This window comes from Anser cygnoides, chromosome 16 (genome assembly GCF_040182565.1).
Source record: "Anser cygnoides isolate HZ-2024a breed goose chromosome 16, Taihu_goose_T2T_genome, whole genome shotgun sequence".
Classification (NCBI taxonomy): domain Eukaryota; kingdom Metazoa; phylum Chordata; class Aves; order Anseriformes; family Anatidae; genus Anser; species Anser cygnoides.
The window spans coordinates 7,918,820-7,942,015 of record NC_089888.1 but is presented as its reverse complement, the minus strand read 5'-3'; the positions used below and the strand labels follow the sequence as shown (position 1 = coordinate 7,942,015).

General features: G+C 41.9%; 1 long non-coding RNA gene across 1 annotated transcript; it reads right to left on the bottom strand.

The window, feature by feature from the left end:
- Positions 1-4,947: 4,947 nt before the first annotated feature.
- Positions 4,948-16,394, bottom strand: LOC106041646 (uncharacterized). Its single transcript, XR_010825313.1, has 4 exons — positions 16,269-16,394; positions 9,885-10,057; positions 7,455-7,589; positions 4,948-6,863 (listed from the first exon to the last, which is right to left on the bottom strand). It is a non-coding gene; the product is annotated as an uncharacterized lncRNA (long non-coding RNA).
- Between the last annotated feature and the right edge of the window lie 6,802 nt (positions 16,395-23,196).

The window sequence follows — 23,196 nt, the reverse complement described above, 5'->3', positions numbered from 1 at the left end:
ACAGCTCTGGGCTGAATTTGCACCACTGAAAACCACAAGTGTACTTTGTTTCTTGCTAGTTCACCTAGCAAAAGCACATTACTAATACAAGAGAGGAATACAAAAAAACACCCATAAATTTCACCTGTGCAGTCTTCACAAATCCCAAGGCAGGAGATTGCCAGCTCTTCCTTTGGGACACACCTCTGCAGCCAGAGAAGAGCACCTTCTCCCACCCTTTGGCATGGTCCTTAGTAAGGAACCCCCAGGGCCTGGGTGTGGGTATAAATGGGCTCCGACATCGGTGGCGTGACGTGTAACAGCTGAGCTCTGGCCGCAGCACCAACAGCCGTCAGCTGCTCTCCCACCTTGCTCCCTACTTTCAACATTCATTCAAGAAACGCTGATTTTATTTAATCAAGCCTTACATGGAATTCTTTGTTATCTACAAAACGTTATGGAAAGTCCATCCATGCATTCACAAGAAAAAAGGGAAAAAGTTCAAATTCACTTGAGGATATATTTCTGAACATTTCTGTAATTTTGGGATCCGACTTTTACATGGCACTTCAGCTGATGGCACTTCTGAAAATGAATGACTGCTATTCAGAGCACTCAATGTTGTATCAAGCAGTTTCTTGATAGGAGCTGTTCGGTTTCAGGTTACTAACTCCCACGATATTTGATGTTTCATTTAGAACTGGAGTTCCTAGAGAAACAAATGGTTGTATGAGAAGCCTTTCTTCTGTGGATCTGTAAAGTAATCTTAAAACACATGATAACAAAGAAAATCTTGAAAATGTGGGGTCTCTGTGGGGTTCACCCTAAGGTCACAACCCCCAGAAAGTAAATAGAACATTACATATATTTGTATAAATCTCAGAGGGCTTATTGTGGAGATTTTTTGGGAAATTGAAGCTAATACCTGCACATTTTTTTCTTAAAATACCTGTGAGGCAGAATGCTATGTTTATCTCACCATTATGTGAGATGTATTCCTTCAAACCCAGTGCATATTCAGTTTTCCAGATACTGTCGATGATACATGAATAAAAAAGGCACAGGAAATCAGATTTTGGCCTGATGGCAATAGGAGCTTCAGTCTCTTTCTGCTTTTAGTCTGATGATCACAGTGGGCAAATAGATGGTGGCGATACAACTTGGAACAGGTATTAAAAATAAGGAAAAAAAAGCTCAGAGGAGCCAGATGGCAGGAAGCGAAGTAATGGGTAAATAAAAAGAAACAAGCGTCCTGACACGGGGGAGGAACAGCACGTCACCGTGATCGATTGGCTCAAAGCGACAGATTCGTCGGACGTAGAAAGATGCCTCAGCAAGACTGAGTTTAACTAAGTGAGCAGATCCAAGGTCCCTAGCTATAAAGCAGATTTGCCAAATTGCCTTTGATTCATTATATTTATGAGCTTTAAAAGGATGTAAAATATTTGTACTTTTTTTTTTCTTCTTCCCCCAAACAGAATAACCATAAATAATGTAGGAAAAGGCTGAGTTCAGCAGTGTGGGAAGCTGCACCCACCTGAACGTGAGATGATGAATGTGAGATCTGGGCATGTGGGATCGGGCCTGTGTGGACTGAGACTTTAAGGACAAATCACAGCATGCAGGGCAGAAAACTTTTATCTAAGTAGCCTGGTATTGCTGTGCTCACAGAGCTCATAATCTCTTGTCTCCTACAGACAGAATCCTTCTGCAGGGCGTTTGCACAGTACCTTCCCTGCTGCGTCTGAACACCAACACTTGATTTTAGACCAGCAGAAATTGCTGCGTGGGACTAAAAGGGGGGAGGTCCCTATCTAGTTCAATAACCACTCTTGATACTGGACAGCAGTGGATGCTCAGAGCAGACAGTGTAAAAGACCTTGCATTAAGTTGATGCAAGATAATCAGCCACCACATTAGGTTTCATCTTGACCTGAAAATCAGAGTATAGATTAGGCTGTGAAGCCTGAGGTTAAACAACCCTTGCAGAAATGCTATTAGCAATTACAGTTAAACAAAGATAGTTCTGTCATCCAGTCTGCGCATGAAACTTTTAAAATCCTTGTCTCTGTGGCCATGAGTCCCACAGTACTATAAATCACTTCCCAGAAAAAAGCATTTCCTATGAATTTGCTGTCTAACGTAATAAAATATCTCTTGAATGTCATGTCCCCTTTTTATGTGTCTCTCTTGAAATTTTAAATTATTTTCCTTCCTGCTGGAGTCGGGCTATTGTTTCATCTTTAAAAGCTTCTTGCCTGATTTTCAGAAGTGCTGAACACCCACAAATGGAGTCAATGGGTTTTGTAAATGTTCGAAATCTTTTTCAGACCAAGGCATATTCTTTATGTTTAGTTTTATGTTTTATGCCAGTTCAATGATGCCGCTGATTTGAGGATCACACCTAGGGAGTATGTGCTTCATGAAAGGATATGGGATCTGCTCTGAAGAAGCCTTTAAAGAATTAAAACCAAAAATGGATCCAAAATCCAGTTGCTGGTTCTCCAGCTAACAATTTACCTTCTGCAGCCCTAAGCAGTATTTAATCTTCTGAAGAATAATTACTGCTTGTAAACATGTTAGCAAGAACAAAACAAGATTGGCCGAGAATCCATATGTTACAATTATTGGGTCTTGCTGTGGTAATGTGGGTGGGCTGAAGGCTGAATTTTCAAAGAAAAGATGCACGGGGAGAGAGAGAGCAGGAGTGCAGTTGAACCAGGCGCAGTGCTGAGGCTGTTCTGTATCTGAACTTACTCAATGGAAGTAAAATATTTTGCTTATAAAGAATTTTCATAAACATGTCTTAGGATGTGTATTAGAGGTACGTCTTAGGATGTGCATTAGGAGTAAGCTAAACAAGATGGTATAAACACAGGAATGGCCTGTAATAGGAGAATGAATGGCCTGCCTCTGCTTCCTCCAGCAGCCAGCGCCCAGGCTGCTGCACTGCTGCCTCTGCCTCCTCCTTGCCAAGGGCACCAACCTGCACGGATCTGGCCCCTTGGCCAGTGTTTAAACCCAGGAGGTAGCTAAATACAGGAGCATGTGGCCAATTTGAGGATCCCATTTTTAAAAATGTCTTAAACTTGCGAAAACATCTAGGTTATCTTCAGCTAAAATGAAAAAGGGCAGAGCTACCTCAAGAGATGTCTCGATGCCAAAAATGTCGAAAAGTTTCTCAGCCATGGAAAGAAGAAATCAAATGAGCAAGGAGATTTTTAATGGGTTTGCCGTTACGTGGGTATCCAAAGCATCCCGCCAAGATTTTAAAGGTATTTGAGCATTGACAGGTACAGATAAGCAGGTTACGGGGCATTCACAATAGTCCAGGCAGGTCAGGTGCCTAATTCCCATCAAAATTCAGAAACACCTCAAAATTTGTTTCCCTTTAATTTTATCTTCCAGTCTCAATGCCCATTAAACCCCAACTTAGGCAAACCTCAGCTAGGAAAATCAGATGGTCAGCATTTAAAATCTGATAGATGCCTAAATATAGACTCTAATGCCTAATTTGAGACTTCCACTAAACTTGTTTTAAAACTACTACCACATCTAACCCATATAAAGGCAGAAATGCACGCAGAATAATAATAATTGAATTCAAATGCTTTCATCCAGATAAAGTGCAGCAATTGAATTAAAATCTGCAGGGATTTTTGGAGCCAGGGTGGACAGTGTAAGTTATAATCAAGTTTACTGTATAAAGTACTAATTATACATCCACGGTATTCATCAGGCTAAAATGTTTCCTGTATGATGGAAAAAAAATATGGTAAAGATTAAATTAATCACGCATTTTATAGATGAAACTATGTTTCTAATATTTTGTAACTAACAATAACTTTAAAGAGTGACTGTAAATATATAGTGTTTTGGAACCTTAAGAGATTAAAATAAATAACATATGGACCCAAATCATCTGTGAGGCCTGGATTACGGTTTTGCTAACATCACTTTTAGAAGTACGATACTTTACTGACAAGTAAGACTAGCAAAAAAGCCAGCTCAATATAAGCTCAGTAATATTGGCTAGAAAAGGACTTTTTACTAGTGAAACTGGGAACAGATTTAAGCTAAATTGACAACAAGCCAATACAGCCTGTGCTAGCAAGGCTCGATGGTACTGAAGCAGTACGGTGTCTGGCGTTGCTGCTATTAGCAAAAGTGCAAGGAATAAATAGCTGTGCACTCTCAGCTGTCAGCACTATCCATCGAAATGATACAAAATAGATGAGAAAAACCTTGTTTTGTCTAACTCCCACTTTCGTACTTGCACCTCCATCCCTGTGCTTTCAAGCAGGTTGCACGGCTGGGAGCCTCAGCAGCCTGCCTGGTGCAGCCGGGTGGGCTCCCATGGCACAAGAGGGTGGGCTCCTGCGGCCAGGCAGGTCCCTCTGCCCCATGGAAAGGCAAGCCGTGAACTTCAGCACAGTCCTAGCGAGGACAGACATGGTGCTCACTTTCTCTGCCTCATCCTCAGCTGTGCACTAATGTCATTTCCTCATCACGGGTGGCTTCTGGGCAACACGTGACAAACACATTAGAAGAGGGGGATAGTAAATGAAACAACAAAAAGGTTGTTTTCTCGACAGAGTAATTAATTTTGACTATTATTTTTTGAAAGGGTGGCTTCACTCTGTTCTCTGCCTGTGGAGAAAGCTGACGAAGGGTAACAGCAGCTGTGGAAAGCATTCACACTCCGATAGCACGGCTGTGGCATCCCCAGTGAAAGCACCACCATGTAATGAGCAGGGAATTTCCATGTGATAGTAAACAAAGAATATCTATGTGAAGATACTCTATGTGAAGTCACTCTTGTACTACTATTTTTTTTTTTTTTTAAACCCATTCCCCTGTTTATTTTGTGGCCTCAGCCTGATAAAGCTCCCCTTTTTGTCTTTCTGCTTGGTCTCGTAGGCTGCATCACTAACAACTTGGTGCTATTTAGTTTTATTTGCTCTTAAAATGAACAAGGCATTCTTAGGATGTGTTATGTGATACTACTGTTTTGTTACTTCCCCTGGATAATAAACAGTCTGGAAATTAATGATTTATAAAGGGTTAGTGTTTGTGTGACAGAAACTAGGACAAGTGGCTTGACTCTGATCCCGTTTGTGCCTGTAACTCCAAATATTTTAATGAGTCAATTCTAATTTACATTTATTCAGAATCCTGCCCAATGCACTTCTTTTAACCTAAACAAGTCAAACGAGCATTAAAGCAATGGCCACTGATGAAGAAACCCAGTGGAAGTCATCACTATATTTTCTTTGCCATGAAATACACACACAGCTGAACTGCGTTACAGAGGCACAATTCTGCACACTAAACTCCAGTCGGGCCTTGTTTGTTGTACAAATAAGCTTCAGCCCTCCAAGATTTAGGAGGACGCAGTATCAGTCCCTTGCACAATGCTGCTGGGAGGCTCTTCTCCCATGGGCTCAGCTGTCAGCTGCACGTCACGGGCTATGACCAACCTTATCTGCAGTTTCACATTACGGAGACTCTTGAGGCCGTTGTGGTTTCCAATACTCCAGGACTCCTTCTGCTTTTTTTTTTTTTTTTTCCTTTTCTTTTCTCCTCTTCTCTGCACCACAGTCCTTTTTGTGTTGGTCCATCTGCTTAGGCAACCAGTCTATGGTCCAGTTCAGGGAACTGATCCAACTTAAAAATAAACAGGAAAAAAATAAAGGTGGAGAGCCAGCTTGGGGTGGGAACTGGGGAAGGTGTAACTGGGCAAGAACAGTTGAGGCCAGCCCTGTCACTGAGCCCTTTCTGTCATGAAAGCATGAATCATACAATCATTAAGGTGGGAAAAGACCTCCAAGATCATCTGGGCCAACCATCCCCCTACCACCCACTAAACTATGTCCCCTAAGCTCACAGATGCCACAGGTATCCCTCTGAGCAGTTATCAAGCTGTGTCAAACACAGCCAGGAATATACTACATGACACAGAAGGTTTGATCTTGCAATAAAACTTAATCATCTATTACTGTAAAACAGCACTATGCTGAAAAGGTAAGCTTATTCACATCTGCTCGTGTCTTCGAGTACAATTGCCTGGTCTTGATTTAGCTTTTGTTGAACTGGACAAGCCCTCCCCCAGCTGTGTACAGAATATTCCCTTTTTAATGGGAAGATACTCAAGCACACCCTTAATAAATAAAAATGAGTAATTCTAAGTGATGCAGCAACAATTTTGGAGGTCACCACTAAAAATCAAGATTTGCTAAGAATGCCTGTTGCTCCAGCTGAATTGTGGAACAACTCCATGGACTGAGAAAAGATTCCTTTTATAAGCTGTGCACCTGCACAAATGTCATTAAAAATCCAAACAGAAATACTAGAAAGCAGTTCTCATGCGAGCTTACCAACACTTCCATGACACACATATAAGTCCCAGGCCAAGCACGCGGGATATATAACACCCTCACACAATGGGCTTTTGTTAATGAGCTCAGGAGAGGCTCCAATGTAATTTACCATACAATGGCGCAGTGTGAGAGATGTGCAAATCTGTAAACACCCCCCCAGTGTTTTCTGGGTTTGAAACAGCACGGTAAGCTCACATAACCTAAACTGCAGATGTAGGAGCAGAATGGGCATTTCAGCCACCCCCAGCTCCATTATGGAGACTCTGGGTCAATGTCTTTAAAATACTTCCAGTGTCATGGATCAGTGGCTACGTGAAAAGGAATAACATGAGTATTACGTGTGGAGTTTTGCTCGCATGCGCCTGTAAGCACGGTGTAAGGCTTGATGTCTCTCACGGACTTCCTGAGAATGGCACACGAACGGGGGTCCCTCTCTCATGCAGGAAACTCACCGTAGGGAGACCTGAACAAACGTAGGAGTTCTGGAGGCGAAATGCCTGAGAACTGAAAGAAGGAAAGGTGTTATGAAAATTGTAAATCGTTACTGTATTTTTCTAGAAGATTAATGTCAGATCCTCAAGAAAAAGGCACGTCTACAGGCTGCTAATTTATTACCAGTAAAGCTTGATTTAATAAACTTGTGGTAAATATTTTCTGCTTTTAAGACCCTTTAAGGCTTCAAAGGCTCCCATTTGCTTTAGGTCCCTAGGGATGTTGGTGCCAATGAGACATGTTTCATTAATTACGTTGCACAAATAAGCCAAATATTGCACAAATGTGTGTAGCAACATCGTGAGGAATGCAGCAAGGACTCTGCCCAACTTCACACAGAGCAGAGCCGCCCAGCTGGGTGCTCTTTTGAAGAGCCACGGCCTGAAGCACACGCCTGGGACCTGTCCACACCCCAACATTTTATTGGTACTGTTTGGGCCAGCACAGAACTGCCAATAGATTTCTCTCTGGAATCCCCAAACATGCCTTTCCCTGTGCATGGCACTATTAAAATAGGAACAGAAACAAAAAAGCATGTGGCAGAGACACCACAGATCCCTTGCGTCTCATTCAGTTGGGAATTATGCAAATGTTGTGAGGTACCAGAGGATGTTGAAGCCTGAGGTTACATCCCCGTAGCTGTCTTTTCCTGGCACAGACTGGAGCAGGGCTTCTTGCTGCGAGGAGCCCGGAGGGGAGATGTGCTTGGGTCAGGTTCACAGCCACAGCTCTTCGGTGCTGGGAAATGAAAATAACAGTGATGTGAGTGAGTCTGCTGCAAGAAAACTGAATATACCAGGGAAAGGGAAGAGCCAGAGATGTTTCACGGCTATTAGTAAAAGGTGACTGAAGGCACATGGCGACTGCACCTTTCAGAATGAGGACTGTCACAAGAGCTACCAGCAAAGATGATTTTCCCAGAGGGGCACACTGGGATAGAAATTCTTATTTTGATTCCCACCTTACCTTTTTCCTTGCATAACTCACACACAGACCAGCAAAGAGACACGTCTTGTCTGGGCAGGTGAAAGCCCCTGTTACACAGGCAGTTTATAAACTTTAAAGCTGAAGATAAACTTTGACCAGTCTCTCTCTAAACCACCTATCCTCACAGCCTGTGTTTTCCTGGTAGCTGAGAGGGAAAATTAGAAAAAACTCCATGGTAATTGGAAAATGGGAAGATGCTGTTTGACTGGCTGGACACGAGCAATTACAAGAGCACGCTGAAGTACTTACAGCTAAGGGAGGCCTTAAGAGCACACGTTGACAGTGTGCCATATGTCAGGGTGCGTGCTGCTTTATATTACTTGGTGCAGCTTTGTGAAGGAACTGTACTTGGCTTGTATATGAATTTTAAATGAATTGTTAACACATTTTATGAATCTGGTAAAGGGGTGCTGAGGTGGGAGAGCGCACATGTCTATTCTGCAAGATGGAGTAAATAAATCATGACTTTCACAAGATAAAACTTTATTGAGCAGCAATAAACAACAGAAATACTTCTAGCAGCATTTAAAGCCATGTAAAAGAGAGCACAAAGCGCTGACTGCCTCGAGTACGTGTGCTTGTAACAGCTTGCATAGCTCTGATGGGAGAGAAGGTGCTTTGCTGGAGGAGGGGGGCACAGAGCTGTCTGGGGGGATCGCATGCTGGCTGCTGTGCTGTAACTCCCCGGGTCTTTGGTCTCCAATGCCAGTCAGCATCTGCGTTTGTTGCTCACAGTATCTACAACATTTTGGTGCCTTGTTTTAGACATAACCCTTCTCTTGCTCTGCCTTTCCGCACCATAAATTCCCCCACTCTTTGTCCCAAGGGTGGTTTTGGAGCAGAGGACACCTCGTCTGTGCCCACTGCACCGCCCTCCTGCCTGGATTCACACTGAGCAGGTGGGGAAATGCATCCTCCAGAACAACACACCTAAAGCCAGTGGGCTGACGTTTGACCAAAAAGTGAGGAAAATGATTCCTAACATTTTCTCCTAAGTTCGTCATACAAATACCTCCATGCTCGTCAGTGCATTTGGCCATTTGTAGTAGAGGGGGTAAGAGCCATCTGCTGGGTCCTCTGCACTAAGGGATGGACTCTGGAGCATCTTGGGCAACATGTACAGGAATGGCACCCCAAATTTTTCTTAACATGCTGGTGACTGACGTATTGCTGCACATGAAGCATTAGAGAACCAGAGGAGAAAACTGCCTGAATTGGTACCAGCACGCTCTGGCAGCTACCTCCCTTGTGTGGTGCGGACCAGTGTCCTACCATAAAGGAAGCAAGGAACCCTTTTTAGAAGTATTTGCTCAGCTTTAAAAAATATCAGTAGAGAAGTTGGATTCTGAAAAGAGCTTCTTCTGCTATTCCCACAAGGTAATTTATGCCAAATCCTCTCAAACAGCAACAGCTTTTCTCTTTCTGCAGAAAGTGACCAAATAATTTACCTGGACTCTCCAAACTGGAAAACAGTAGTTCTGCATTATTGGCATCAGTGCTATAGATTTACTTTACCATTTTATTCATGAAAATCCTCCAGTCTAAATGATCGGTTACCAGATTGCTTGCAAGATTACTGAATGCTGTTTGCATCACAGGCACTCTTTCAGCCTCTCTCTGTTCGCTGTGCATTGATTTATGCTGCTGGAAGCCCACTGGGCTCGGCCTGCCCTGTCATGGTGGCTTTTAGAATTTGCTTTTGTCTACAACTATCACTACCTATTTGTTAAATAAACCATCTGTGTAAAAAGGCGCCTTCTTCTCTGCTTGTATGTTCCTCTGTCATTTAGAGAAGAAAGGAAGGGGGCTGTGGAGTGGTATTTTGGGAAATGTGTAACATGGTACCTGCCTGAACGTCTTTCCCTTCTTTACCCAGCTCTGTGTCAGAGTTGCTCTGGGTCTCTCTTGGAAGTGCACTGAATGAGCCCCCTGCCTTCCACAAGCTCCTCACCTGAGCATGCTGCTGAGACTCCTGCCTTGCAGGCACACACAGTCCATAGGATCAGCTACAGTCAGAAGCTGTCTGGGTTGTCCCCAGAGCCCTACCTTTTCTTAGGCTGGCTCCTCCCCTGTACTCTGGCCAGTGCACATCTCCATCTGTCCCCTGTAAATTCGGCTCTTCATGTGCTTGGGACATTCAGCAGGTTCGTTCTGCCCTGGGTGAAAGCTTGAGGTCCAAATGCAGCTTGAAATGGGGCCACTCAGGTCTTCCTGCATGGCTGCGAGAGGAATTGCAAGGCAGACAGGCAAAGCAATGCTTGGAGCTTTTAAAGAGCTAGGGCTGATCTCCACTCACTGTGAGTATGGGCAGCTGGGGTCAAAATTTATACCAGAGCATTTTCTGTCATTTCCCTGGAATGCAGCTTGTATTAGGAGATAATGAAGAGCCTGTACAGTACACTTGGTGGGTGGAGCAGGCTCCGTACAAGCCTTGTGCTATCGTCAGAAGTAATTTCATTTGACCACCAGGAACATCAGTTTTTACTGGGGGGAATTAAGCCAAGTGTGGGTATATGCAAAAATACCTCCAGTTCAGACATATCGTACCAGTCAAGCCTGGCTGGCCTGCCTTCTTAAAGAGCTTAACTTCAAATACAACTACAGTGAGGGTATTCAAGTTAAGATATTACAATGAGAGAGAACAGATCTCCTTAATCAGGGGATTACTGCACAGAAGGATCCCACCTCCCCCCCAATATTAAGTCAAAGTACAAAAGATACTTATCTAAACTTACCCAAAAAACTTCCAGTTCAAAATCTTATGTAATCAGGTCTTTATAAAGTGACAAATATCATTGTGCTCCCCCCAGCACTGTCAGATTTATCAATAAGTAGTTCACTAAATTTGTAGGTGCAACTGTGACCCAATGAAATCAATGGCAACATTTCCACCAAACTCGATGGGACCAGGATTTCAGTCTGCAATTTGTGAAATTAGGAACATCAAGCTCTAGGGCTCTCTTTTGGTTTTGCTCCAGAACTACATTCTGATCCAATATTTGTCTGCTTTTCATAGATACATGGATGATTATAGTTGGTCAAAGCTGGCAAATGAAAAAAAAATACAAAGTTCTCTTATACAAAGACAACAATACTTTATGTTCCCAGGACAATTTAATGTTTAATGCTACTACCCCCCTATCCCAGCTCAGACACTCGGTAAAGACAAGAGTAACTTTCTTCATCCCAAAAGATTCTGGGTTCACAGAGAAATTCCCTTAAACCTCAGTCTTCCAGAGATAACCACAGAAGAGGAGCGATGAATCACTCCTCTCAGGAAAAAAGTTTTGCAGAGTAATAACTTTTTTTTTTTTTTTTTGAAAAAAATATGCCACTTGCCTGATTGATCTCTTTTGGTTCAAGTGGAACAAAACCTCTTACAATGGGACAGCCTTACTTTTCCTCTAGTGTGCTCACTGCAGCCCAATAAATCTGTTCTTCGGTGTGCCCATAATACCACCAGCTGATCAAGGCTCAGCTGAGTGCTGTATGCTCGGTGACGATGTAACAGGGATCCAAGATAAGTAACCTCCTATACACATGACAGTAATCCCCCCTCCATACAGACGTTTTTAAACCATCTTGATATAGAATTAAAAGACAGATGCAAAAAGAGGTGAAATTATTCAGGATATACAATGGAGGAATTTTATTACCAAACTGACTGCATTATAAATCAAGTGCTCTGTAAATGCAATAAAACAATTGTTTAGTCTGCATGATTCATACCACAAACCTCAGTATTCTGTGTTTTGATCTTATTGCAGCAATAAACTGTCTAGACAGCAATTAACAAACTGTTTTTTCTTCAGATGTTTGGAGTGCCTTTGCTGCCTGATCGGCACTCAGAAATACAGGGCTTTTTCTTCTATTCCTATTAATTATCAGGTTGATCAAGAAGCACGGTTAGCCATTCTCTGTAATTGTACAACATTTCTCTTTAAGTGAATTGCTATAGGAAAAATACCAATAATATTGTTTTTCATTAGTACTAAGTAGCTAAGATAAAGATTTATTTTGCCATGGTGGTCTAGAATGAGCTTTAAACTATAACTTATACTGAGAAATAGCATGCCATTTTAGGCCCTGATTCAACAAACTACTTACTCATGTGCCCAACTTTAAGCACGTGAGTAATCCCAGCAGAACACGTGTGTTTAAATTTTGGTGTGCGACTCGGTATGTTCCTGAATTACAGCCAAATAATTGATCCAACCTATATAGTTACCCCTTATCTTTCACAGGACAAGTGGAGCAGTCACGTTGCTTTTTGATGTTCAGCTTAATGGTTTACCAGTCTGAGGTGAAATGGGAAGGGTCTTAAAACCTAGGTGGGAGAAAAGATACTTGAGAAAATCCTACAGAAGAGGATTACAGATAGCTCCTTCAGGTACTCCTTTAGCATACATGATACAATGAAGCCTTTGAAAAATTATAATGAAATTACAGAGGGTTTTACAGAAGGTTAAACAGAACTGTATTTCCCGCAGTGGCCCTGCAGGTGAACACTTCCCTTTCAGGAATGATTTAGGGTGCGAGAGGAGGCTGAATGAGGACGAGCAGGGGCTGCGGGACGTTTGTTCAGCACAAACACCGACGCTGTAAACATGCGGTGTCTGCGCGTTCACGCTCACAGGGAGAGCTCACACCCTGCATCGTCTCCCTTGCTTTGGGAAGCAGATGCAACTCTGTAAAATTTAAGGCAGATGAACACAGACAGTCCCTGATGTTTGCCTGGTATAAAGCAGCCAAGCAGCGTGCCGGTGGCTTCCAAGAGCAGCTGAAAGCTCGACAGCCACCCGGGCCTTGCTGGACAGCTCCTGCCCGGCGCCCGGGAAGCCATGCTGTGCCGTGCCAGCCCATCGCGCGTCCCACTGGCAGCTGCAAGAGAACCCAGTTGGAAAGGTAGCGAGGGTGCTCTGCTTTTGTGAATTTACAGAAAGAATTCCATAGGATTTGGCCGTACTTTGAATGCAAAGAATAAACGTGAGGTCTCAAAAGCAAAGTGAAGATATTTGGTTTGAAGCTTATTTTCAGAAGTTACAAGAATAGTACTACTTCTTTTAAGAAAAAAGTGCAGTCTTTTAAAAGTGTTTTCTTTTACTCCCTATCTTCACTGTAGAATGGGGAAATGAGAAAAAAGAAAAAAAAAAAGGAAAGAAGAACGGAAAAGCTAGAGTCTGATCTAGTTTGATCATCCTTTTCATGGAAAAATAAATTTTCACTTGAAAGGGAACTTTTCAATGAAATTCACATTTTCACAGTTTTCATTTGCAGTGTTTCTAACAGTTCTGGAGTACTGTTTTGTACCTGCAGAAGCAGAATATTTTATCTCTATGTAAGAGAAAACACTGTGGGTCTGCTCCTGGTAAACAGCGTATAAAAGATGCTCGCTGAGCTGACCAACAGGAGCAATGTGAGTGGTATTTTTTTAAGAGAAGCAGGTTGTGTACAAAGACCTGAGAAATGAGATGAAACTTGGGAAACAATTCTTAGAGCATTGTATGAAGTACTACAAGGCATTGAATTTGTTAATAATATCCATACTCCACAGAGTTTAAAAATAAGTAACAAACATGTCATCCATATTATAAGGAGACAGTTCTAGTACAGATGCTAAGGAGTCAAAATGCCTCAGCAGGTGCCTCAGTTATGCACCTACCTGTTGTTGGTCCTTATTTCATTCAACAAAACAAAACAACAACAAAACACACCACCGGCACCACCAAAAAACACCACCACAAACTAGATACTGGAAATGGCTGGAAAAGCTGTAAGAAAATGTTATAGAAAAATGGCTTTTACTGGCTTTAGGAAAATTCAGAAGTGGTAGAGGTAACATTACCTCTTTAATTGAACTACATGAACATATTTTGGTAACTTTCCATTCTGAAACGATGCCCTAGGAATAGGTACGTTTACCTTGGAGATGATGTTATTTGTAGCTGATTCTTTGATATATCACAGTTCAAGAGCAGATCACCTTATCTTTAGGAAGTTTCCATGGCTTGCCCTGTTATTTCAAGCAGGCCGTTTCTGCAATCAGTTGGCTGGAACAACCATGCCATTAGTAAAATATTTAGATGGTGTATGCTTCCAGAGCTAAAAGTCACATGTAATGAAGTTTGAGTACATGCACTGAGGGCAAGGCCAGCAAGGAACCCCAAAGCTTCACCATCTTGTTTCATCAAGCAATGTCACAATAGCAGGGGAAAAGAAGTTTCTGCGACTGCATATAGGAGGACACACATCTTACAAGCTATCGATTGAATAATTGATAAGTCCTGCAAGCAGCAATTACAGTGGAGAAGTGTGGATGTCAGGATTTGTCTGCTATATCTGGAAGGGCTGAAGCAGATGGGAGACTGAGTGTGACCCTGGGAAGTATGGGAACTGCTATAGGAGTCAATAAGTGCCACATAATCCACTGACAAATACTTGCTATGGTTGTTTGGTTTTTAAATTTCAAAGAGCTTTGCTTAAAGAGTTGTACACCATTTATAAAATCTAACTCTTGGTTCAGCTTTTTTTTTTTTTTGTTTTTCCTCTTTAAAATAAACTCACTCCTTTGGAAAGCTTGAAAAGGAAGCTTGCTTTCATTCTAATTTGTTTTCTGTCTATTATGTATGAACGCTGGGCAGATTTAGCAGGGTTGCCCATGAAGACAGACAGACCTTCAGCTTTGATAATATTTTCCCTAGAGAAATATTTTTTGTCTTGAGAGGGAAGGAAAAAAAAATAAAGGACTGTATATAAAGAACTGTGCAGACTTTTCAAAGTTATTAGGAAACATGCCCAGTTGGTCAAATCAAATTCTGAGGATGCTAACCTTGGCAGTGTCCCTTTAAATTAATTTTGCAGTCTGGAAGCACACAAACAAAATGTTTTAACAAATTTCTTATCTGAACAAGAAGTAGTGGCAAAGCTGGAGTTTGCTGCCCTGCATGGCTCGTGCCGTGCTGGGGAAGAAGTCCGTGAGGGCTCTGCGCAGGGCCTGCCGGCTGCGCCCTCTGCCACCCACCCGTGTCCCCCGGCCTGGGCGAGGAGGACAGAAGTGGGGCAGCTGGGAGGCTGGCGGTGAAAGCTCCTTTGCTTTATGACATTTGCTGGCAGCAGTGGCGTGTGAAACACAAACATGAGGCTCATTTCACCATGCTGGTGGGGTTCCCTCTGGCAGGGCGGACTGGGAGGGTGCTGAGGCTCTGCAGGCCACGGGTCCCCTCTCACAGGATGCCCCTCGGCCTCCAGGCCTCCATCCAGCAGCCCCGAGAGTCACTGCTGATGCCAGACTGAGCGGCCTTTGCACTGGAAAGGATCGGGAACCCAAGACCCTTCGGTAGTGGGGTGGTGATTTGCAGTTGGGGGCTGCCTGAGAGGGGCTGTCAGTGGGGAGATGGACAACAGAGAGGCAAGGGCAGGCTGCAGAGGCACAGCCACGTGGCCACTCGTCCCCTTCCTCGAGGACATGAATCTGCCTGTGGATTCTGTCCATGCCGATGTGCTCCTAAAAGGTGAATCTCTGTCTGGCTTCAGGACATTAGCTCATCTAACTGTGCAACCCAGCAAGGCACTACATAATATTCATGAGGGCATGCTAGCACTTTCAGAATATTTTTTTTAAAGACAAATCAGTATTTTAAATGTTTTTCAGGTTTTCAGAAAAAAATCTCAGCTACACATTTTTTCCTTTTTATTTCCCCCCCCCCCCCCCTTTTTTTTTTTTTAAATCTTAGGCATGAAAACACCTTTTCTCTCTTCTCTTGTAAATTTTTCTTTGGCTTTAAAAAAAGTACAGAGGGTAAAGGCTGTGCTGATGAGTCTTAGGAAGGTGGGCGGAAGGCAGGGGAAAAAAAAAAAAGTGATTTGTCTTTTGTGCTGCAGCACAGAAACTGCTGCCTGTAATACTGCAGCCAGGCATGCTTTGTATGGCCAAAAAGCAAAATAGTGGCATTGTTAAGTTGGATTGCTGAATTTCATTAGTGTTTTTTCCCCCCTCCTCCCTGCCCCCCCCCCTTTTTTTTACTCAGAGGTAAAATCATGTTTTTACAGAAATAGGAAAAAACAGCCTTGTTTAACTATTTTTCAAGATTTTTGTTGTTGTTATTGTAGAAGCACAGAACAGCTTCTGCAAGAGGGAGATGCTGATTCCTCTTTGTTTGCTGTAACTCTCTGCTAAACTATATGCAGCTGTTGCATGTTTATTTTTTTTTTCTTTTAAATTATTTATTGTTAACTAATACTGGGTCTTTTAAATAAATAGCACTCCTGGCACTAGTTGTGCAACCAAGGAAATCTTTAGGAAAATAGGAAAAAGATTACCAAAAAAAATTAATAAAAAATAAAAGCACCCCACAGTCATTTCTTCATGGAAAAATTACCAGGACCACAGAAGTTGTTTAAAACAGAAATATGACATTCCACAAGACTCACCTGGTTTATTCTTTTACTCCAGGCTCTGAATTCAGATCAATTTCTTCCCAGCGCTCCGGCTATTTTCCAAAGTGAGCCTGAACTCAATGAAAAGCAAAACTTGAAACAAGAAAGTCCCCTCTAACTCATGGCATTGCTCACACTTTTGCAGCCAAATCAAGGAAAAAAAAATAGTTTCACCTGGTTTTGATTCTGAAATCAGGTGATCGTCATCTATTTTGGATGACTATAACTTTGAGGATTAGCTTTCCTTTAGACTTCGGGGATTTAAGTGGTTAAATGTCCACGTTGATCAGCCCCTGGCAGAAGGCTGTAATGAATGCCAATCTCTCCAAATCAAGTTTTACATAGCTCTCAATACAGCCTTCGAGAAAGAAAGGCAAAACAAAAGCTTAAAATTTAAATATTCCAAATACATTTTGTTACATTTTCTTCAACCTAATGCTGCCAAACAGTGAATCTAATTAACTGGACACAGGAGGGCCTTTATGAATGGAATGTAACATAACCATACAAAGTAATCTCGTTACATTGCAACAAGAGGTTAAATACCACTTCCTGCTATGTAGTAGCTGTTAAGTATAGTATTGATGAAAAATATGCTAATAACACCTCCTGAAAAGAATAGCTTAGTTCTTGTTCGCTAATCTCTGCAAGCTGTTTGGTAAGCTTCTTTTGTGCTATGGTTATATCACATGCACATCAAGCACAACTATTCTGTTATGTCTATCACCCTGTTCTAAACTGTGTGATTGTATTTTTTTTTTTCCATAGGGAAGATTTACATCTGTATACACATAAATATAGATGCACACAAATAGCCAGCGTTTTGACCCACAACACCCTTCCTGCCCCCTTCTCTGCCTTCCTCTGCAGGAGCTCAGTACGCAAGGAGCTGCCAGATGCGCTGGTACCAGCTGCGGCACAGAGGGAAGATAAAGTTGGGAACAATGGCCTGGGTTTGGAACATAGTTTTTGCTGAAAATCCCCAAAATTTCACTTAGGGCTATGCTAGGATTTATTTTTTTCAGATTTATACAGAGAAGTGAGAATCTGTCCTTTCACCTGCAAGGCAACAGAAATCTGCTTATAAAGTATTGCTGTTTGCATCTGGGGGATAATTATTAGTCAAAGTTCACAGTTAAACCCGAAATTTTAACTTAGGAATAATGTCAGAAATGCTAACTGTTTTAACTCAGAGCAGCTGGATTGGATTTTCACAGTCACTGGACTGATTTGCAGCTGTATTAGTCTATCAGCCTCTTTCATTAGGTGTCTCTCATGCAGGCAGGGACATCATGCTAAGCCCCTGTGTTCCTTCTGTGCATGGGCCCATCTTTATCTGGAGAGTAATGTTCTGTTTTCTTTTCTCCCTCTTCATTTCCATAAACAATATGCACAGTTCTCTGAGCCATTCAGTCTGCAAATAAAGGCAGAGGGCTAAGTAAATTTGCTTCACACCAATTATTTTTGTGAGGTCACTGAGTTAAGCATTAAAGAATACTGCTGTGGATGAGCACTTGGGAACAGTATGATTTGCGCTATGAACTGGACAAAAGCACTCAGTGCACAGCAGAATACGACATTTATTGGGAAGCTTTGTTCCACGAGCTAACAGAAGAATAATCCTTCTCTTTTAACAACTCTGAATTACTCATTTTACCACATAACCCAGCCGCACTGTAAGTCACTTTTGTAAGTCACAGCATAGAAAAGAAAGTGAAAGATGTGTGATTTCAGAAAAAAAAATAAAAATTGATTGCTCGGTTTAGTCGTAAGCTGTTTTGCTTCTATGCACAGCGTGAGGGTGAGTAGTCGTCAAATTATTGTGTTGTGTTTTTATGCAAATAAAATTACAGAAGGAAAGAACATTTTTAAATAATCAGAAGCCAAGTGAGGAGCCAAGAATCCAGCTGTTGCAAATTTGCATAGCTTTATTGTCACACTTCTTACAGCCGCTTGCACCAGCAAGAGTCTGGCCCTGGGTCTGACTGTTTACTATGTACGGCTGGCTTGTGAGCAGTAAGTAACTGTGACAAAATGCTCTGCACATGGGTAATTGCTGATGATTACATTTCAGACAAAGGACTCCAGCGTTAACAAAACAGCACGGCAATATTTCCCCGATGGAAGAAAAATTATACTGCAGTTATATTGCTATTAATGGAAGAAGTGAGTCAAAGTCACTCTTCTGATTTTAAGATGTGAGGCCAGAATCAGACCCTGACATTTCAAGGGATTTCAAAAATCAAAGAGAAAAATATGATTGTGTCTGAAAAAAAAGAAAGATATTGGGCACGGGCGAGAATCAATTGAAATTTGATCTGGAGTCACTGCAGGACTGCATACTTTATTGGCCCTCCTAGCAGATAGGAGTAAAAAGTAGTACCCATGCTGGCACCTTTAGTAAGACTAAGTTGCTTTATTTTTGGAAACTTTGTTCTCTTACCGTAGAACATAAGTGACTATTATGTGTACCAATAAAAGGAAGGCAATCAAATTACACACATTTGATTATTTAGTCAAAAATAGCTTGTACATTATACATCCAAATCCAAATAAAGCACGTGGCATGCCTTTTGAAACCAGATGAAAAGCTGAATGTAACAATGGCCTGAAATCTCACTGCCCGGCTCTCGTTGTGCCTTGATTCCTGCCAGGACGGTACCCAAAGCCTGCTGAGAGGAGATGGCACTGCCTGGAAGGAGCAGAGGGAAGGCACGGGTCTGGTCCCCCTCGCCTCTCACCCCAGGGCTCCTGCTTGCTGGGGCTCTTCCTATCATGCTGCATCGTAATTGTCCCAGAGGGTGCAGAGCCACACACCAGAATCAGGCCATGAACCACCTCCTTTTTAGCTGGGGGGCTTGGAGCTGGCTACAAATCCCCTTTATAGCAGCTTTGGGTTCATTCTGCTCTTTCTTTCTCTTTTTTACTGTTGCCCACTCAGCAACTGGGGGTGGCATGCAGATATCTTCACCTGGCTGATCAGAATAGAGGATTTCTTGTCAGAGGCAGAACAGTGTTTGGAGCCTTTTCTCTTTTTTCCTTTCTTTCTTTGCAAGTCATTTCTTTATTTACCCATTGGGCAGTCACTGTATCAAGCTCTCCCAGGTGCTTTAGTTAACCTTCTAAATGACTTTTCCCTCTTCTTCAATATCATGCTTCAATTCTGTGTACGGGATGTTCATCGTACACCTGCGTTGTGCTGAGATCGTATGGCAAGGCATGCAATGGAAATATCACAGTGGAGGATACTGTTCGTTTTTTCTTTTTAAATATTGTATTGAAAGAGAATATATTGCAAATAAAAGCTGTCTTAAAGAGAGTTTTTAATCTTGCACTAGTTTAATGCCTTCCTTGTTTTTATTAACAATGCAGGTGATTATTGCTTTCTCAAAACAGGAAAAATTGCACTACCTTAAGGCCTCATTGGGTCATCCCTTTGTTCAGACAGAGAGAGTATCACTTAATTAAAGTCAAACAGACAAACCTATCCCTCACCCATTTACAGTATTTAAGTTAGTAAGGGCTGAAGCAGATCAATACACGAGTCTGGTAAAAGATGTCATTTTGCCATTTACAGGAAGAGACAATACAATGAATGCAATATTTGCTCTTTTCTTGAGATGTCTGGGTGTCAACGATAACATCCAAGGTCTTTGCCTTTGTCACAAATATTTGATTGTCTTTTCAGCACCCTCAGTCAATAACAAACACCTCCGACACTCACTGGCTGCTGTCCATTTTCAAAAAAAAAAAAAAAACAAAACAATGCCAAGAACCACACATCCATCTGCTTCAGAAACTTGTGAAACTCTTTGTTTCATTTTTTTCCCACTGTTCTGAATAACCCGCTTGTCCCGTATGTCAGTGAATTTTAGTTCCTTTACACTTTCCAGATCTGTGTGGACCAGGCTAATACAACTAGCGCTGACAAATAGACCACTGCCTCCAGATATTAAGCATGAGCAGTGTCTGAAAAAAAAAATATTAAGAATTCTGTAAGTTGATTAGTGCCTGCTTGGAATTTTGTGCTATTTATTCAGTCCTGGGAATGAATGGTGAATTTTACTTGAGTCATCTTCCTAATCTCCAGTGCTGCAGATCTGAATGACCATGCAGCGCACGCATGACATTGCTGCTTTTAGGGAACACAGAGTGTAAACAGGTCCGAAATTAAAATAGCAAATTCCACAGTTATGACTCCAGTAAAAGTTATTCAGGCATTTAAATAATGGGACTTCCTACTCCCCAGATATCTTCCTTTCTGAAGAATTGTCTCAGGAAGGGATAGCATCAGGGATCATAAATTGTCTTTTGGCTTTTCAACACTTTACAGGCTCCCATGCATCGCCAACAATAGGACTGGGGAATGACTCTTAACAGCTCATTAAGGCTGTTTTTGCCAAATGCAAATAATAAAAAGGCCTCTTAAGAGGCTGTCTCATTTTTATTCAGAAAAGCCTACTACAGAATATAAAAAGATGCCATAAAATGGAAATGCAATAGAAGACCCAGTGTAGTTATCTTTGGTGTCCTTTGAAAGATTTCCAGGCTAACTTCAAATCTCATGGGCGTTTCTGGATGGATAGCTGAATGATTTTGCTATGTGAATAAGATGGTTAATTCAGAAGGGCACTTAAAAAAATAAAATAAAAAGAATAAGATACTGTGTTGGGAATGCATGGATTTCTGAAGAGTAAGGGGAGTGAAATAAATAGGAATGAGAATTTAGTGGACTTGCATCACATTTGCCACAATTTTTTTAATATTAGTTCCCAATTCATTCCCCTTCTTTGGTCTTACTGTAGGTCTGACTCTTGAGTACTTTTGCCCTTCCCACAGACAAAGAAAACACATCTCGGCTATGCCTGAAATGCAGTTTGGTGTCCTCAGACAATAAATTTTCTTCCCATTTATGATAAGTGCTGGACTAGATTAGCGCAAGCAATGGCGAGAGCAGAACTTCAGAGCATCGCTGGAGTGTCAAGGCCATTGCCCCCTCCAGCCACACCACCTCAGTGCCCCCGCTGTACCGATATTGCTGGAGAGGCTCACTCCCAGGTATCCCCCCACAGCCTTCAGGATCACCAGATCAGGTACGATCCCTGCAATCATGTCCCAGGGGGTACTGGTACCCAAGCTGACAGTGGAAAGAGAAACACGTGCTGAGACCTGACAATTTCAGCTCTGATGTTTCTTTCTTTTCCTTCCCAGGCAGATGCAGGATTCTGGCTTGATTAGTCTATCATGATAGCACCCAATTTACACAGGTTTAAACACCTAAAGCATTCCTCAGTTTTGCTGGGAGTGTGGGGGGCTTGAAAGCTCATTACTTTTTAAAGTCAGATCTGCAGGTAGTCTATGGTAGGAACCACAATAATATCTGAAGATTGCACTGGAGTCTGCTTTACTCTCTAGTTTGTATGGCCAGAAGTTTTGGATTCCTATAGATAAATCCCAGTCCACGTAGGCACCAAAGTCACAGCTTGAATAAGTCCACTGACTTTGACTGAGTAAAAAAATTACTCCAGCACAGCTCTAGAATAACTCGATGAAAAACTAACAGAATGATGACAATTTATATCAGCTGATGTTGAGTCCAACTGACTTACATGAGTGTCTAATATTGATGTATTCATATGAGATTTAGGTTTACTTCTTTCCCTCCAAAAATATTTTTCTTATAAAGTGGGTTGGAAAAAAACATTTCTCATAAGCTGAGCATTTGCTTAAATCTGCATTGTTTGAATACCACTAGGTATTCCTTATTTTATTATCATCATTGTTATTTATTGTGTAACAACACTAGAAATTCCTCCAGTGAGAATCGAGCTGTCCACGTGGGAAACAACTCTGTTATGAGAAGTCCCCCAGAAACATACTGGAGATCACCACGTGGAGCCTGGAGTCTGCAGAATTAAGACTCTTAATAAATTTGTGGTACTCTCTTAAATCAAGGTTATGAATAACATGAAGATCACACTCGGTAACTTCCCTTGAGGAAGGATTGAAAAAGAAACAAAATAAATAAAATCCCCTGGGTCTGCAAAACCGTGTGATCCATCTCTGGGCATCACTTCGGCCAGTGCTGACCCATATTATTTCCTACATCAGTTTCCTCAGTGCTTACCTTCATACAGCCTGAGCTAGTAGGATCAAATCTCCTGGTCTGAGGTTCCTGATAAGTACTGGGAGGAAAAAATAAAAAAATAAAAGAATAAGAAAGAGAAAGAATATCATTAGCTTTGGCCTTTTTTCCTCTGCTGTAAAACTAGAGGGGTCATTTCTGGCTCTGTCCGATGCAGTTGCTGATGTTATGCCACACGCAAGCTTACATTGTGATTTATTGCAGTTTTCACTACCTTGGCCTTTCAGAGTGGAAGGAATGGGCAGACTTGAGTTTTTTTAAAATGCAAATGAACCAGAACCTTGAGGGGCCTTGGACTATTTTCCTAGCTTCCTGATAGCCCATAAAATGTGCCTCTAATATTTTGTTATGATGTGAGACCCCCAAGAAGCAGCATAATGAAAAATGGTGCTGAGTTCCTAAACACAGGAATCAAAAACATCTTCACGGTCTCGGGAAGCCTGCTTCCCGATAAGTTAACTTTTCCTGAGACTGCAGTCTGCTCCCCAGGTCCCCCACCCTCCCACATTTAAAGATCACATTGATTTGATAGTGGTTCATTGGCACTATGCCCTATAAAAAAAAAAAGACAGTAGGGTTAAATTGTGAATAGCCCTTAGTTTTGAAAAACTGCTGAGCTCCACCATATGGACTGCTATATGGCAAGGAATATGCTTTATTGGCATTGCTTGGAGGTTTACAAGCAATCTTCTTGAAGTTTTAATGGTTGCTTGGGTGATTTATCCTGTCTTGAGAGTCAGTGCTGTTAGGAGGCACCCAATTCTTGAGCTCTTGCTT